The sequence below is a fragment of the Zingiber officinale genome, chromosome 3A (assembly GCF_018446385.1).
Source record: "Zingiber officinale cultivar Zhangliang chromosome 3A, Zo_v1.1, whole genome shotgun sequence".
NCBI lineage: Eukaryota > Viridiplantae > Streptophyta > Magnoliopsida > Zingiberales > Zingiberaceae > Zingiber > Zingiber officinale.
In genome coordinates this window covers 149,398,491-149,416,837 of record NC_055990.1, presented here as the reverse complement: position 1 = coordinate 149,416,837, position 18,347 = coordinate 149,398,491, and the positions used below count along the sequence as shown (strand labels likewise).

Here is an 18,347-nt window from a genome sequence, read left to right as displayed (position 1 = left end):
CTGTCCCCCGCAGCCTTGAGCTTCTTCAGTTCGTCCTCCAGTTCAGCCAGGCGATTGCTGATGGCAATCTGCTCCACCCAGTTCTGCGAACGAATATGAGCAGGTTAGAAGCTCGATCCGAAATAACTAACAAAGTAAGACAACATACCCCGGTCGCCTGTTGTAGATTGCTGTCGCCGAGCTGACCAGGAGTCATCATGGTAATCCGAAGACGAGCATCCTCCCAAGCTTTGGCGAGGGGACCCGTGAGTGTGATTTACTGCTCGGGGACGATAGGTCGATCAACGGCTGCCATGTATTCTTCAGACGGGAGGCGCAAGATGGTCTTTATCAATTTCGGACCGCTCGGATCACCTTTAGAAGCAGTAGCCTTGCCGGATGGCTCACCGACGGAGGAGGAAGGACGGTCGCCCAATCGCTTAATACGTCGCAGCGTTCTTGGAGGACTGGAGGGCGGCACCTCAGAGGTTGCCCTTGGAGAGCCGAGCGGCGTCGGGGTACTCTCAATAGAAACCGTCCCGGACAACACTGGAGCTTCGTCGTCCCGCTCGGATTGCGGTTCATCGGATGGAATCGGTTGAGAGGTTGCCTCCAGCTGTTTGCGCTTCCGAGTTGCCAGAGGAACGTCGTCGGCCAAACGGCCCTCTACCTCGACTTGAGCGGAGGATTCTATGTCGCCCGCAGCCTCGTCGTGAGAGGCAAGAGCGGCTAAGGCTTCGGGGACATCCTGAGTCCCCTCACCTTCTTCGCCGGCCGGATCCGCTGGAGCAAGGCCCCGCTCGGCGACCTCCTTGTTCTTGGCTGCCTCAATCTCGGTGGCTCGCAGTTTCAGCCGCTCGGTAGCCTTGGCGCGCCACATAACTTCAGCTGCAGAAGCAAAAAATAAATCAGTTAGAACAAAATAAACGAGAAGATAAGGGAACTTACTCATGCTGCAGGGCAGATCGGCTGGGGTAGAAGACAAGCCGAATATGTGCATTACTCCCGGAAGGAGCAGCTTGTCGATGTGATATCGTTGGCCGACCAGCCGATCGGCTGCATGAAGATAGGCTGCATCGCCTCTAAATTTGCCGAGCTCCGGTTGCGCTGGCATCGCCGTCTGCCACTTGATACGGAAGGTCGGTGGCTCGGGAAAACGTACGTAGAAAAAATGCTCCTTCCAATGTTTGTTGGAGCTCGGCATGTTATCAAAGAGGACGAAACCTATCCTAGACTGGAAAATGAAAGTACCCCACTCGGCTTGCTTGGGGTAATAAAAGTAATGAAAAATCTTAGGGTCGAGGGGGATGTCGTTCAGTTTAAAGAGAATTATCACCCCGCTCAGTAGCCTAATGGAGTTAGGAACTATCTGGCCGAGCGGGATGCGGAAGTAATTGCAGACTTGCAAGATAAACTTATGGGGTGGGAAGTGTAGCCCGGCCAAAAATTGGTCTCGGAAGAAAAGAACAGTGTCGGGCGGCGGTTCATGAGGCCGATCGGCCGGTGTGGCTAATACTATGTGATGGTCAGGAGGAATATCGTAGGTCCGAGCAAGACGCAACGCGTCCTCCTCGCCGAAACGGCTCTCTATGGTCGTATACCATAGACCAGGAGCGCCGCCGGTCGACTGTGAGGTACTAGTCATGGTCTAGGACCGGGAATGAACGCGGAATGGAAGGGGAAGAAGAAATAAAGCCAGGAAAGAAGGCAGAATGGCAAAGGTGACTAGCAGGAAGAAAAGGAGCGAAGAATCGAGGAGAAGAAAGGCTTACTAGTAAAAAGATAGTCGCAGGGGGCTTTGAGGTCGTCGGAGGTGCAAGGTCGTTGGAGAAGAAGAGAGCAATGAGGTGTCTGGATTGATGAAGCCAAAGTGCGGCGACGAGCAGAGGTCGGGGGCTTTATATCGCCGCCTGAGAGCTACCCCCACCATCCGATCCAGGTCGTGAAGAACGAGGCCATCATCTAGCCGTTCGTTTCAAACGGCGGATGTCCCATCAGAGGTGATGCCACCGCCATACCCTGACAATAGAAAGGTCGCCACGTGTCAGCAAGATACGGGTTACATTTAATGAGCTCCCTATACCGCACGCAACGCACGTGGTTGGCAGTGGAGAAGAAGATTCGGCATAAATTCCAAGGCAATACAAGGCATGGGCAAGGTATCGCCGAACGGATTAGCGTCCATAAGCCTGGCCGAGCGGATTAATATGACGATCGTTACTCGGTCAGATCGGCAGTCCAGTCAGTCGGACTTCGCCTCCTTCGACTAGACTTGAAGGGGAGGCAAGTGATCCGGCGGATAGAACAGGTGGCCCTCGTTTGGAGGGGTCGACGCCATGTGGAAGTCAAAAGGCCAGGTGGACAGGTCGGCTGACCGGAGAGGGAGGGGCTGACCTCCCGGTCGGATAGGAGTCGGGATCCGGCCCTCAATGGAACAGTAAAGAATGGCCGAGCGGAAGTCAGGCTTGGTCGAAGATATAAGGTAGCATAGTGCTAACAGTCCTTACGTAGCACCCGCCCGGAAGTCTCCCCAGCATATCAATGCAAACGACAGGCGGGACATGATGGGCGTGCCGCCCGGCCGGCGCAGGGGATGAGGGCCGTCCGAACGACGCTCTTCGTCCAGCCGGCCGGATGGACGTCCCGACCGGTGGTGGGTAAAGAAGGATAGAAACATCTTCTGACAAGCCGTCAAGTCCTATGGCTAGGCCATACTCCAAGTCTGACAACGAGGTGTTCTGTTGTCCCATCGAAGACGTGATTGGACTGTAGCAGTATGGCGTCAGGTAAGCTTTCTGACAGACACATACCGAGGTATGGGCTGCGGATACGTACGAGCCTCAGTGGACGTGTAGGAGCTCTTTCACCGCTCTATATAAAGAGCCGCATACATCGCCGGAGGTACGGTGAGACATCTTTGAAGCCACCTTTTTCACTACTTGCTTGCCTGACTTGAGTGTCGGAGGGTCGCCGCCGGAAACCCCTTCCCGGCCCGACTTCTGTGCAGGTTCGCCGGAGCTTCGTACGACTAGCCGGAGATCTATATCAGCAAATCGGAGAGCACCACGTGCCCAGCGTCCGTTGAGTCAGCGTTCGGACAGGATCAGAGGATATTGATAGGTTAATTGTGTAGATGTTATTCTTTCTAAGTCCCTCAAGTCTAATCTCAGGGTTTTCGATGTTTTTAACTAGACACCCAGATTTATCAAAATTGACTATATATCCACTGTCACACAATTGACTTATACTTAGTAAATTAAAATTAAAGTTCTCAACCAATAAAACATTTCAAATAATGAAATCGGAACTAAGTTCAATATTACCTTTTCCGATTACTTTAAGTTTACCGTCGTTGTCGAATGCAACTGATCCTAAATTCTTGTACTTGAGTTTAGTAAACTTCAACTTATCTCCAGTCATGTGTCTGAAGCAGCCACTATCCAACATCCATTGATCCAATTCCTACAAATGAAGTAGTTGAATTGGTTTAATGGATTTTAAAGATAGCAAAATTGAAGTAGACTCCTTAGATTTTTTTTATCTTACCTAATCTAAGTTAGCAAAGAATTAATCTTATTGTTGTTTTTAAAATAGTTTGAAATTGAGTTTTAAAATAATTTGAAATTGAGTTTTAAAATAATTTTAAAATTTAAGTTTTAAAGATAATTTTGAAATTTAAGTTTAAAATAATTTTGAAATTTAAGTTTTAAAAATAATTTTGAAATTTAAGTTTTACAAATAATTTTGAAATTTAAGTTTTAAAAATAATTTTGAAATTTAAGTTTAAAATACTTTTGAAATTTAAGTTTTAAAAATAATTTTGAAATTTAAGTTTTAAAATAATTTTGAAATTTAAGTTTTAAAGAAATTTTGAAATTTAAGTTTAAAATAATTTTGAAATTTAAGTTTTAAAGAAATTTTGAAATTTAAGTTTAAAATAATTTTGAAATTTAAGTTTTAAAAATAATTTTGAAATTTAAGTTTTAAAAATAAGAATAATTTGAATTGTTAAGTTCAAGTCAATTTTAATTTCTTAGTCATCTCACCCGATCTAAATTGTCAATCAGGGAACCCTATAATTGTTGTGAGATGAATTATTGTTGAATTTAAGGGTCTGGTTTAACTTTGTGTTAGATTCAGGTTTAGGTTTGGGTTCAACAAGTAAGCATTCTCTGGATAAACTTCTGGGCTATGGTGAGTCACAAGGAGCTCATTAAAGTAACCATGCCTTCGAGGTTTCCCAAATAGTCCTACCCATTGAACTTAATACTAATCCTTGGTCTAACTAGTTAGGATTCATTTAAGGGTAGCTTCGGTCAGTTCCACTTGGTCAAATGCACCAGGTCGAAGCCATATCTTCTTAGACATGCGATGCCCAAGCTTCCCTAACGTACTATCATCCAAAAACTTCACAAGTACTGTGGGTCAAGTTAAACCTAGCCCATTTTAATCTAACCTTAATTACCCTACCGGGTAATGTACTCTTGTTTTACCCATTTCGGGTAGATTATGTTCAGTTACCCTGTCGGGTAGTTCAGTTGGAGGTGCCAGCTAGTTTGGATCCTCCATCTATTTTTGAATTTTGAATTTATAAGTTAATTTCGAATTTTTAATTTGATTTTAAATTTTGAATTTATAATTTAATTTTGAATTTTTGATTTTGAATTTTGAATTTAATTTCGAATTTTTAATTTGATTTTGAATTTATAATTTAATTTTGAATTTTTAATTTGATTTAATTTTGAATTTTTTAAATTGATTTTTAATTTCGAATTTTTAAATTGATTTTGAATTTTGAATTTATAATTTAATTTCGAATTTTTAATTGATTTTGAATTTTGAATTTAAAATTTTTAAGATCGTTTTTCTTTTAGCTCCCCCTGGATCATAACCTCGATATGGTCTATCGAGGTAGTGTATTTGATCCTTCGGAACCCAGTATTGGCCAAGTCCAACTTGATTGATCAATTTGGACTTGGGGATCCATGCTTGGACTGGTTTACTACTTTGTTTGTTTATTAGGGATAAATAAGATTTATATTTCTTTTTTACTTTTATATCCTAGCTCAGTTCTATTGTAGACGGCTCTTTGTGTCCCAAGAATTAGGTCCAGATTCTTGGAGCCCAAAGAAAACCGTTCTAAAGTATTTTTTAAATCCTTGACCTGATTTTTCAGACTCAAATTTTCTTCCTCAAGTATTTGAACTTGAGTTGAATCTTCAGTCTGAACTTGATCAGGTAAGGATTTTGAGTTAGTCACTTATTTAAGGATAGCTACTTCCTTTAGAAGTGACTTTATCTTAAGGTTTGATTTGGCTAATTTGCGAAGTAAATAATTGACTAAATTATTAAGCCTCGGAATACTTACAGCGGAGTCTGGCCCTTCGGAAACGGATGCGGATCCGTGGCTTTACTCGGAGTCGGCCATTGACTCGCTCTCGCTCTCGGATTCGATGATCTGGTCTCGGGCCATCAGTGCGAGTAAACTTGTCTGATCGAGTTCGTCGTCGTCGTCCTCCGAAGAAGATTCGTCCCACGTTGCTTTCAGGGCCTTCTTTCTTCTTTGCCTTTTGGCTTCCTTTTGGTTGGAGCAGTTCGCTTTGATGTGCCCCTTCTGGTTGCACCCGTAGCAAGTGACTTCAAACTTTACCTTCGAGTTCGGTTGGACCTCCTTGGATTGAACTACCTTCTTCAGGTCTTTCTTGTTGAAGCCCTTCTTCTTCTTGTAGAGCTTCTTCACAAGATTCACTAGTTCGCTGGTCAGTTCATCTTCTGAATCTTCTGAGTCGGGTTCGTCTTCTGATTCCGGTTCAAATTTTCGTCGGGATCTTGGTTCACGTGTTTGACTAGTACCTGCAACCAAAGCGATACCCTTCTCGGTCGGCTGTGTATTAGTTTGTTCATGAAGTTCAAATTCACTAAATAATTCATCTAATTTTAAGGAAGACAAATCCTTGGAGACTTTGTAGGCATCTACCATCGATGCCCACAATGTACTCCTAGGAAACGAGTTAAGAGCATACCTTATAATGTCCCTATTTTCTACCTTCTGCCCGATTCCATGAAGAGAGTTCAGAATATCTTGAATTCGAGCGTGTAACGAGCTTGCCGTCTCGCCTTCCTGCATTTTTAAGTTGTATAGTTTATTAAGTAATAAATCATGCTTACTTACCTTGGTTTCTGAGGTGCCTTCGTGAAGTTTGATCAGTTTCTCCCACAGCTCCTTTGCGGAAGAGAACGAACCGACTCTGTTGAGCTCTTCCTTGGTAAGACCGCACTGGATGGTGCAGGTGGCTTTGGCGTCGGCTTCCACCTTTTTGATAAAGGCTGGCTCCCAGTTCTCACAGGATGTAGGCTTACCGTCTGCATCAGTTGGTAGTTGCAGTCCTGTCTTGACTATCATCCAGGTGTCGAACTGGATCTTCAGATATATCTCCATTCGCCCCTTCCAATATCCGAAGTCTTCTCCGGAAAATAGTGGGGGACGAACAGTGCTATATCCTTCTTGTTGGGTTATTTAGATCTAAATAAAACACAAACAAGAGGATCTATTCCAAGACTGAGTCTTGGATTAGTAGTGCGGGAAGAAGAAGAAAAAATAACGAGCTCAAGTGGTATTGACCAACTTTGAGCAACACCGATTTGAAAAGAATTAGAATTTTAGCTACTTAGCTAATTTCTAATTGACTCCGAAAGAAAAATAAACAAAATACCACGAAAAAAAACTGTTTTGAATGATGGTTTCACCAATTCAAAACAACCCCGCTCTGATACCAATTGTTGGATCGAGAAGCGCTAGAGGGGGGGTGAATAGCTCTCGTGGCTATTTCGTTTTTCGATTATCGGAATCGTATCGAGTAAGTCGTTCGAGTATAAGCGCAGCGGAAAGAAATAAAAACAAGTACAAACAAAGACACGAAAGATTTACTTCGTTCGGAGCCTGTGGCGTCTCCTACTCGAAGGCCCGCGATCCTTGATCGCTTTCCGTGGGCAACAACTATAAGTACGAAAAAGAGTTACAGCTTTGAAGTACAAGTAAATAAAAAAACTAATGGTACCAACGACAAGAACAGAATCTTGGAGCTTCGGGTCGTCGGAGACTTGCAGCAACACTTCCGGATGTCTTTTAGAGCAGCACGTTGGAGACAGAAGACTTGAAAATTCATATTTTGAGCTGCTGGTCGAGACCTCTTATAAAGGTTGTTCAAGACGCCTTCTACTGTTCACCAAGGCGCCTTGAATGAGCTGAGTCAGCCACGGAGATAAGGGGTGAACTGATCGAACCTTATCACAGATTCAAGGCGTCTTCCACTGTTCACCAGGGCGCCTTCATCTGTTCAAGGCGCCTTCCACTGTTCATCAAGGCGCCTTGAACAGCTTCTCGCAGCCATCTCCAGCCTTGCACCCGAGGCGCCTCCAAGCTCCATGAAGGCGCCTCGGACACTGTTCATCCGAGGCTTTAGGTTGCTCCTTTGTACCTGCAAGATACGTTAGTCCCAAACACTACCCTGCAACACAAAGTTAGCACAATAAATATGATAAATGAAGTATAGACAGTCTCCGGACTATCCGAGTCTGACTTCAGGTTTTCGACCGGAAATCCTAGGTCGACCCGACGCCTATTGTTCCCTCTACAGGGAACGCGTCCTCACCTACTCCCCTCAGGAGAGATTACTGTAGGACCGTTAGATTCGATAGAGGGGGTGAATATCGATTCGAAAAACAAGAGTATAAGCGCAGCGGAAAAGTAAAATAGACACAGTTGTTTTACTTCGTTCGGAGCCTGTGACGACTCCTACTCGAAGGCCCGTGGTCCTTGACCACTTTCGTTGGGCAATCACTAGCAATTCGAAATAATGATTACAAAAGAACCGTACAGTGAATGCTAATGAAAACTAAAAACAAAATACCGACAAGAAGGGAAAAGAATGGAGCGTAGTGTCGGAGCTTTGTTGGCATCACACTGAACGTTGAGCAGCAAGACCAGCAGTAGAAGAATTCTCAGCTTAATTGATTGATCCTGAAGCTCCTGTCTGGGGCTTCTTTTATATGCTGTTCCAGGCGCCTGGATCCCTTCCGGGCGCCTGGAATGTGACGTAGCTGCACAAACCATGATGCTCCACGTGGCGACGACTCGGCTGGATAGAATTCGCCTTCCGGGCGCCCAGACCTCCGGGCGCCCGGATCCCCTCCGGGCGCCCAGACCTCCGGGCGCCCGGATCCCCTCCGGGCGCCCGGATCCCCTCCGGGCGCCCGGACCACCTTGTTCCAGAAAACTCCTTTTTCCTGCAAAACAAAGTTAGTCCGAGGCAAATGTATATCCTGTAACACAGATTGTCAGCACAGTTAAAGTTCAACAGATAAATAAAAAGAGTATGACTTAGATTCCGTCTTTCCGAGACCGGAATCTAGTCACCATCTCGACTTAGATATCCGAAATGGATCTAAGCCGGATCGACGCCTAATGTTCCCTTCCCGGGAACGCGTCCTCACAGTCACTCCCTTCCAGTGACTTACCTTACTTACCTGCCAGACGTCCGGTCAGCCCGTCGACCCGTCTGGACTTCTCGCCAAGCGTCCGGTCAGCCCGTCGACCCGCTTGGACTTCTCGCCAGCTATCCGGTCAGCCCGTCGACCTAGCTGGACTTCTCGCCAAGCGTTCGGTCAGCCCGTCGACCCGCTTGGACTTCTCGCCAGCTATCCGGTCAGCCCGTCGACCTAGCTGGACTTCGTGCCAGACATCCGGTCAGCCCGTCGACCTGTCTGGACTTTTCCTGCACACTTGATCAAAGTGTCAGACAACAACAAAACTAACTTAACCTATTTGTCATTCATCAAAACCTGGGTTAGACCGTTAGTGCTACCCGCACCAACAATCTCCCCCTTTTTGATGGAATGACAACTTGGTTAAGTTAGTGAAAACATATGCAAGAAGCAACATGTATTTATGTGGTTTTTAAGTTAGTTTGCATTTTCAAATTGATTTAGCTAACTTAACCACCTAACCCTCCCCCTTTGGCATTCATCAAAAATAAGCAAGGGTAAACAACCATAGTGAAGAGTTACTGTAAAAAGTAATGAGATTTCTAAGTTTGGTTCAAAACTGAAAATACAAGTTGACTTGGGGGAGACAAGTTGAATTTAAAGTTAATCAAGTTTAACTTTTCAAGCGTGTAAAAATTTTCAAATCAGGTTTTTCAAATTTACTTTTTAAGTTTAAGTAAATTTTCAAATCAGGTTTTTCAAAAAGGTAAATTTTCAACTTTGATTTTTCAAAACAGAGCAAAAATTAAGAATAATTTTTCAAAAAAATTTTGCCAAAATAAATTTTTAAGGCTAATTTGATAAAAGCTAAGTTTGGAAAGTTGAATTGTCAAGCATATGTTACAAAACTGAATAAGTTTAAATTTGCAATATTCAACTTTTAAAATCAGGTTTAAAAATTAGGTGGGATTTTTTAAACTTCCAATTTTTCAAACACTCAGTTAAATTTTAACATTTTTGAAGACTGGTGTTCAAAAATAAGTTAGTTTTAAAATAGATGTACAAAAATATATAAAATTTTAATTAATTTCTCCCCCTGAACTTGACACTTAAAATTTTAAAAAAATATTCAAAGTAAATATTTTTTTTTAAATGAGGTAGAATTTTCTAGAGAGATTTTAAAGAGAAGATTTAAAAAATAACGCTTAAGGAGATAATTAAAGAATAAACCTCCCCCTGAATTTGATATTCCTTTAATTTCTTAATCCTCCTTATTAATTAATTTTTCTAGGGGATTTAAAAAAATTGAACCTCCCCCTGAATTGGTTACTCCCCTTAATTTAATATCTCCCCTTTAATACTAAGGTTTAGTTGTGTTAAATTTCAAAGCCTTAACACATTTGTCTAATTTAGTAATACATATATTATTATCTCTGTATCCTTGATATAACTGTTTATTTGAATTTGATTAATCAATTATTAATTAATTTTAGATTCAGGTGCTTAACTTTAGTTTAAGGTTAAATAAGATAAGATTTTATTAATTCAATAACAGTTAAGCATTATCAATAATTTATTGATTAATTTTTACTTGATGTAACAATTTAATACTTAATAAAATAATTCAAATTTCATATTAATTGATTGAGTTGGTCAATGAAAGTGTTAGATATAATTATTTTTTTTTTATTTACTTCCTTTTAAGTGGGTTAAATTTAGTTTGGAGTTAGCATGAAGTTAAAATTATTAGACACATTTAAGTAAGGTTTAATTCAAGTCAGTTTTAGTTCTCAAATGAAGTTAAACTTAAACAGTTAAGTTCTACTTATTAATTACATAATTAAGTTTAAAGTTAAAGTTAATGGAATTTAAGTTTTTAAGTTAGGTGTCTAAGTTTTAAATGAATTTAAAATAATAATTATTATTATTTTTAAGGGATTTCTGACAGGATTTCTAAAACAGTGTTTAAAAGGATTTTAAAAAGATTTTTTTTTTAAAGTTTAAAATAATTTTTGAAAGAATTTTTAAAATGATTTTTTTTTTAACGTTTTTAAAATAATTTTTAAAAAAAATTTAAAATAATTTTTTAAAAGAATTTTAAAATGATTTTTTTAAAGTTTTTAAAATAATTTTTAAAGAATTTTTAAAATAGCTTTTAAAGAATTTTTAAAATAATTTTTAAAGAATTTTTAAAATAATTTTTAAAGAATTTTTAAAATAGTTTTTAAAGAATTTTTAAAATAGTTTTTAAAGAATTTTTAAAATTGTTTTTAAAGAAGTTTTAAAGAATTTTAAAAAATAGTTTTTAAAGAATTTTTAAAATAGTTTTAAAATTATTTTTAAAGTTAATTCTAAAATAATTTTTAAAGAATTTTTAAAATAGTTTTTAAAATAGTTTTTAAAGAATATTTAAAATAGATTTTCAAGAATTTTTAAAATAACTTTTAAAGAATTTTTAAAATAGTTTTTAAATAATTTTTAAAAGAATTTTTAAAATAGTTTTTAAAATAGTTTTTAAAGAATTTTTAAAACAGTTTTTAAATAATTTTTAAAGAAGTTTTTTTTTTTTAAATAGTTGTTAAAGAATTTTTAAAATAGTTTTTAAAGAATTTTTGAAATAGTTTTTTTTAAGAATTTTTAAAATAATTTTTAAAGAATTTTTTTTAAAATAGTTTTTAAAATAGTTTTAAAAGAATTTTTAAAATAATTTTTAAAGAATTTTTAAAATAGTTTTTAAAATAGTTTTTAAAGAATGTTTAAAGAATTTTTAGGTTAAAATAATTTTTAGGTTAAAATAAATTTTTAAGTTAAAATAATTTTTAGGTTAAAATAAATTTTTAAGTTAAAAAAAATAAGTTTAATTCTCCTAAAATAATTTTTTTTTTAAAATAAGTTTAATTTTTAAAATAAATTTTTAAGTTAAAAAAATTTAATTTTAATTTAATTTAATTTAATTTAATTTTAATTAATTTTAATTAATTTAAATTCGAAATTTAATTTGAAATTCGAAATTTAATTTTAATTTGAAATTCAATTTTTAATTTTAATTTAATTTGAAATTTAATTTTAATTTGAAATTCAAATTTTAATTTTAATTAATTTTAATTTAATTTGAAATTTGAAATTTAATTTTAATTTGAAATTCAAAATTTAAAGTAATTTGAAATTCGAATTTTAATTTTAATTAATTTTAATTTAGTTTGAAAATTGATTTAATCCTTATTCATCTCACCCGATCTAGATTATCAATCAGGGAATCCTATAATTTTGTGAGATGAATTAGATTTTATTACAGAGTTTGGTTTAACTTGTGTTAGATTCAGGTTTAGCTTTGGTCTCAACAAATAGACATTCTTCGGATAAACTTCTAAGCTTGGTGAGTCACTTGGACGTCATTAGAAGTAACCAACCTTTCGAGGTTTTCCGAATAGTCTTATCCACGGAGCTTAGTACTAAACCTTGGTCTAACTAGTTAGGATCCATTTAAAGGTAGCTTCGGTCGGTTCCACTTGGTCAAATGCACCAGATTGAAGCCATATCTTTCTAGACATGCGATGCCCAAGCTTCCCCAACGTACTATCATCAAAAAACTTCACCAGTACCATGATTCAAGTTAAACTTGAACCCTCTTTAACTAGTCCTAATTACGTACCCTGTCGGGTAGGTTGGTTAGGGTTACCCTGTCGGGTAGGTTAGTTTTGGAGGTGCCAGCTATTCTGGAGCCTCCCCCTGAATTATTGGCCATTAATTTAAGATTTTTGTATAATTAGAGTTGGTTTTAGTTAAGTTTTAATGTTTAGTTTGTAATTTAAATTTAAGTTTTTAATTTTGAATTAATTAAATCGGTCAAATTATCTTTCTTTAAGAGAGTGTATTTAATATTTGAATTTTCTTTCAATTTCAATTTTATTGAGTTAATTAAATTATCTTTCTTTAATAGCTTATTTTTAAAGTTTAAGTTTTTATTTATTTTTAAATTTGAATTAACTAAACTGTTTGAATTATATTTTCTTAACGGTTTATCTTTTAGCTTTTTATTAATTGTTAATTTTGAAATTTCTAGAATATTTTTGTTTAATTTGTTATCTTTAACATTTAATTTTAAGTTTGTTAAATTCCGTTTTGATTTTATCAAAGTGTTTGATTTTATCCTTATATTTTCTTTGCCTTTTAAATTGATATGGTTAATTGAATTAGTTAGATTAGTTTTATCTTTAAAGTTTAAATTTTTATTAATTAAATTATCTTGGTTTTGGATAGCATTTTCTAGACTGATTTTATCTTGATTATTAAATATTTTATTAGGGTATTTATTGATTTTATCCATTTTCTCATTTTTAGCATTTAAATTCAAGTTTATTTTAATGTTTGACTTATTTATGTCTAAATGCTCACCTAATTTTAAATTTTCTGAATTAATTAAATTATTTGAATTGATTTGGTCATTGTTCTGTTTGACCAAGTCAAGGTTGATGCCAAATTGATCAGAGTCTTGATTGACTTGATCAGAGTCTAGATTATTCTGTGATTTTGAATTTAAATCATTTAAATCTAGATTATCATGCATCATACTTGGACTAATTTCATACTTATCATCATGCTGATTATTTAAGCTACTATTAGCAGGGGTATTTTGATAAATATTACTAACCTTGAGCGTAACCCCTAATTCAGTAGGCTTCTCCGTTGGATTTGACTCGAGTCCATATTTGACTTTAACTTGATTTTCTAGCTCCATCGGCGTCTCGTGAAGCTTGATCAACTGGGTCCACAGCTCATATGCATTCTTGTACTTTTCTAATCTGCATAAAATATTGTTAGGTAAAAACATTACAAATAATGTTACTTACCTTTTTGTTCAGTTCCAAGTTTTGAGAAGGTTTCCTCAAAATTAGCATATAATCGATGTCTACGCTTCCTAAGAAGCATTCCATTAATCGCTTCCAGTAGTTGAAGTCTTCATGATCGTATGGTGGTGGTTCGCAGGGGTTCCGTCCTTCTTGAAGAGTCATTATTCTTGCACACAGAGAAACAGACAAAAAAAATCCCAAGACTTGGTCTTGGATTAGCAGTGCTGGAGAAAGAATATAATATTGCACTAATTTTGAAAAATAATAAAATATTAATAAAATATTAATTAAGAAAAATATTATTCCAAAATTTTGAAAATGTAATATTTTATCAATACTAAGCAACGGTGAAAAGATGATGATGTGTTTTTCAAAAATGATTTTGGAGGGAAAAAACGAAAGGCGTAAAGTTTTATTTTAAAGACAAACGATATCTAATTTTTCTTTCAAAAAGTCCCCCCTTTGCCTGATTGGTGGTTGCACCAAATCAGAGCGGTACCTGCTCTGATACCACTTGTAGGACCGTTAGATTCGATAGAGGGGGGGTGAATATCGATTCGAAAAACAAGAGTATAAGCGCAGCGGAAAAGTAAAATAGACATAGTTGTTTTACTTCGTTCGGAGCCTGTGACGACTCCTACTCGAAGGCCCGTGGTCCTTGACCACTTTCGTTGGGCAATCACTAGCAATTCGAAATAATGATTACAAAAGAACCGTACAGTGAATGCTAATGAAAACTAAAAACAAAATACCGACAAGAAGGGAAAAGAATGGAGCGTAGTGTCGGAGCTTTGTTGGCGTCGCACTGAACGTTGAGCAGCAAGACCAGCAGTAGAAGAATTCTCAGCTTAATTGATTGATTCTGAAGCTCCTGTCTGGGGCTTCTTTTATATGCTGTTCCAGGCGCCGTGACGTAGCTGCACAAACCATGATGCTCCACGTGGCGACGACTCGGCTGGATAGAATTCGCCTTCCGGGCGCCCGGACCACCTTGCTCCAGACCACCTTGTTCCAGAAAACTCCTTTTTCCTGCAAAACAAAGTTAGTCGGAGGCAAATGTATATCCTGTAACACAGATTGTCAGCACAGTTAAAGTTCAACAGATAAATAAAAAGAGTATGACTTAGATTCCGTCTTTCCGAGACCGGAATCTAGTCACGATCTCGACTTAAATATCCGAAATGGATCTAAGCCAGATCGACGCCTAATGTTCCTTTCCCGGGAACGCGTCCTCACAGTCACTCCCTTCCAGTGACTTACCTTACTTACCTGCCAGACGTCCGGTCAGCCCGTCGACCCGTCTGGACTTCTCGCCAAGCGTCCGGTCAGCCCGTCGACCCGCTTGGACTTCTCGCCAGCTATCCGGTCAGCCCGTCGACCTAGCTGGACTTCTCGCCAAGCGTCCGGTTAGCCCGTCGACCCGCTTGGACTTCTCGCCAGCTATCCGGTCAGCCCGTCGACCTAGCTGGACTTCATGCCAGACATCCGGTCAGCCCGTCGACCTGTCTGGACTTTTCCTGCACACTTGATCAAAGTGTCAGACAACAACAAAACTAACTTAACCTATTTGTCATTCATCAAAACCTGGGTTAGACCGTTAGTGCTACCCGCACCAACAATTACCTGATGCCAGTTCGATCCTCCAGATCGACTGGACTTTTGCTCGGCACTCGAAGCTCCCGGACTTTCTGCTGGACTTCCGCTTCCCGGCTGATCCAGTCTTTCACCTGGTTCGCGACACCAGGACTTTCCACCTAGGGTTACCACCCCCTAGGACTTTTGCCTGAAGTCATCGACCTGCCAAGACTTTCCGCATAGGGTTACCACCCCCTATGACCTAGGGTTTCCACCCCCTAGGGTTTTCCCTTTGCCTAACCGCAGCTAGGACTTTCTTGAAATCCTCAAGCAGACTTGTTAGATTACAAAACACCTTAACTTTGAATCATTTGTCATTATCAAAACACGAGTTCGATCGTCGGATGCTTTCCGCACCAACAGACAAAACCTGCCAGGCTCCATGTGAGTCGGCTGTGCCCATTCAAATAACAGCCAATAAGAATCCCAATATGAGATGCTAATCATACGGCTGGAAATTAGGGTTGATCAGGCTTATTGAGTTAGCACAGGAAAGTCTAAACAGTAAGCTCAAGGATTTGCTACTGGCAACCAAAATACTACACATATCCATTCATTGCAGTGACCAAAAACAATCCTACATGCTTAACCTAAATCATTCATCTTCTTCCTTTAAGACTCACGGCAGAAAACTAAAAGAAACCAAAAATCTTTACAACATGCTTCGAATTCAAGAAGAACAAAGAACACAATTTCTTGACCTTAACATGCTATGCTCATGAAAAGGAAAGGTCAAACTTACTGTGTAGTGAAACATTAAGATTCTAGGGTTCATGCTAGACCTCAGAAGCAAGGAAGAATCAAAGAAAAATAAAGGAACCCGGAACAGCTCCTACCGCAAGTGAGTAGTACTTACCCCTTGTTCTTGCACTTACAACCGAAAAAAGGCAGCTAGGGTTCGGGTAAAGCTTGAGATTTCGGCGTTCTCCTTGTGTCCGCGCGTTCTCTTCGACGGGAGGTTCAAACCCAGCAAGGTCCGCCGGAAGAAAGCCTTCGCCGGCTGCCTGAGGGAGGAAACCTAACTCGGCTTCGATTTCGCCCAAGCACAGAAACGCCGCTCGCGTCGGGAGGAAGAGGAGGAAGGAACGAGAATTTTCGGCGAGAAAGGGAAAACCTAATCCCTTTATAACTAGGGTTTTTATTACTAACTATACCTTAAATATAACCCGTTCTTTCCTTAATTAACAAAAACTCGTTGGCACAGCTGGTTATCTGCGTTTCCGCCGAAACCCCAGGTCGTCGGGTCGAGCTTCGGCTCGGCAATTTCTTTGCAACCTTTTTAAAACTAAGGTATTTCTGTATCAATTACAACTTAAACATATTTTGTTGTAGATTTAATTAAGAAACATTCGGCTGGTCTGTTGGTTAAGCGAATCTCTGCTTAACTTGAGGTTTCCGATTCAAACCTCGGCTTGGACATTTTTTTTTTATCAAAACTTCTTTCGTTTAATAAAAATATCAAATGACTTCCAAAAATTGCGTAAAAATACTCTAAAAATTTCTAAAAATCTCTAGAATATTTTGAAAGGTATTTCAAAATATTTTTATGGACTTTTAAAACTTGAAATAGGGAAAATTAGATTGTTACACGTCGTCACACGGAGACCTAGATTTGGAACGCCAGCCCCAGTGGACAGCAATACAACTAATTTGAACAGTGAATAACAAGAACCAATACACAATTATAACATCAACAGAAACCACACAAAAACCAAAACAGAAATTGCTATGCCGAAATTGAAGATTGAGGTTGCTGGGATCATGCCAGCATTCAGAACGTCATCTGCGGAAATCCATAGCTCAGTGATGAAGTTTGAGAAGAAGTTTGCTGGAGATGAAGATGAATCGGCCAGCTGCCCCCTCCTCTGTTGAAGTCTCTGCTTTCAGAACATCGTCCGCAGAGGATCTTCTTTGAGGAAGGAATGGAAAAGGGACCTTACCGGAGGACAACGCTCCGACGACAAGAAATCCCTAAATCTAAGCTCATCGTGTCGTCGCTGCTCACAGAAGCCTTCGAAGATGTTGCCATCGCTCAAGTGGCCACCGGAGTTGTTGTCATCACCGGATCAGAGAAGATCACGTGGAGAAATGGAAAGGGGGTGTCGGGCGTACGAAGAGGAAGAAAATGCGCAAATCGCGCACAATGTCGAGCCGACTACTGTGCTTCCGCATGAGAGAAGATAAAGGGAAGGTTTTCCCTTTCATCTGGGTCGTCCCTTTGTGAGAAGATGTGGGGTCAAATTTAATGATGAGAAGGATGGGTGGCTTGATCTTATTCTTGATGAAGTAAAGGTTCAGATTATTTTAGATATGGATCAACGGTTCATATTGATTCAGCTTTATGTTCTCCGTTTGACCTCCAAATCAAGCCAAATTCGATCCATCTCGACCCTAATCCATGGCTCTTTGAATTTCCTACAAAAATATGAAATAATACCAAAATTAGGGAGAGATTATAATAATCTCACAAATATATCCTAACTCATGAATTATGATATTAAGCAAGATTTAAGTAAATGAGAGGATACAAATGCTAAGTATGAGAGCTAAAATATCACATAAAAATACTACTTATCACTCTCTCCCGTGCTATCCTTCTCGCTAGCTGCGTCTTTCGCTCGACTTCCTATGCTCCTAAGCTCCTGCACAGACACAGGGATCAAGACATAACAGGACCTAACCTAACTTGGTTGATCACACCAAAAATAACCTTGGGGTTCTAACACAAAATTCATGCGGAAAGGCATGCACCCGCCATCACATAAGAATGGAGTTGGTAAGACACGTGATGGTTACCCATGAAAGGACATTTATAATGGACAGAATAATCAAATCATTGCACTACTATGCTATCGTCGGCACCCTACCTCACATTTAAAATGGCTAACAAGTTTTTTTTTTTTTGAAAAATATAATACTACTGGTAACATCAAGGAGAAGCCATCAGAATTGTCGCCCGATTAAACTGCAAGACAGTGGTAGGACTTGAGTCTAGTTAGTCAGTCATGAGCCTCCTTCAACTAGACTTGAAGGGGAGACTTATGATACAGTGTATAGTGGATGGTCCCAGGGATAGTGTGGGGCCAATAGTTAAGGTGATGTGGTGGTCAAAAGTCACGAGGAAGTGGCAATCAAGATTAGGGAGTATGTGTCCGAACGGACCAGTTTCCCAAGGACTTGGCTACCCTGCCTCATGGTCACAACTCTCTCTTCACGCCCAGTCAACCCCATGCTGGTTGGACCCCCAAGGCTCAGTCTCTCACTTCTTATGGATATGACCCTTAGTCTACTTTCGATCGGCCCCAGCATCGGTCGGACCCCTAGGGCTCAATCCCTCACTTCTCATGGGCACAACCCTCAGTCTACTCCAGGTCGGCACCTACGTCGGTCAAACCCCCA

At 39.2% G+C, this 18,347-nt stretch overlaps 1 long non-coding RNA gene across 1 annotated transcript; it reads right to left on the bottom strand.

The window, feature by feature from the left end:
* Positions 1 to 16,479: 16,479 nt before the first annotated feature.
* Positions 16,480 to 17,140, bottom strand: LOC122054125. The gene is made up of 2 exons (XR_006132571.1): positions 16,889 to 17,140; positions 16,480 to 16,813 (listed from the first exon to the last, which is right to left on the bottom strand). It is a non-coding gene; the product is annotated as an uncharacterized LOC122054125 (long non-coding RNA).
* Positions 17,141 to 18,347: the final 1,207 nt, after the last annotated feature.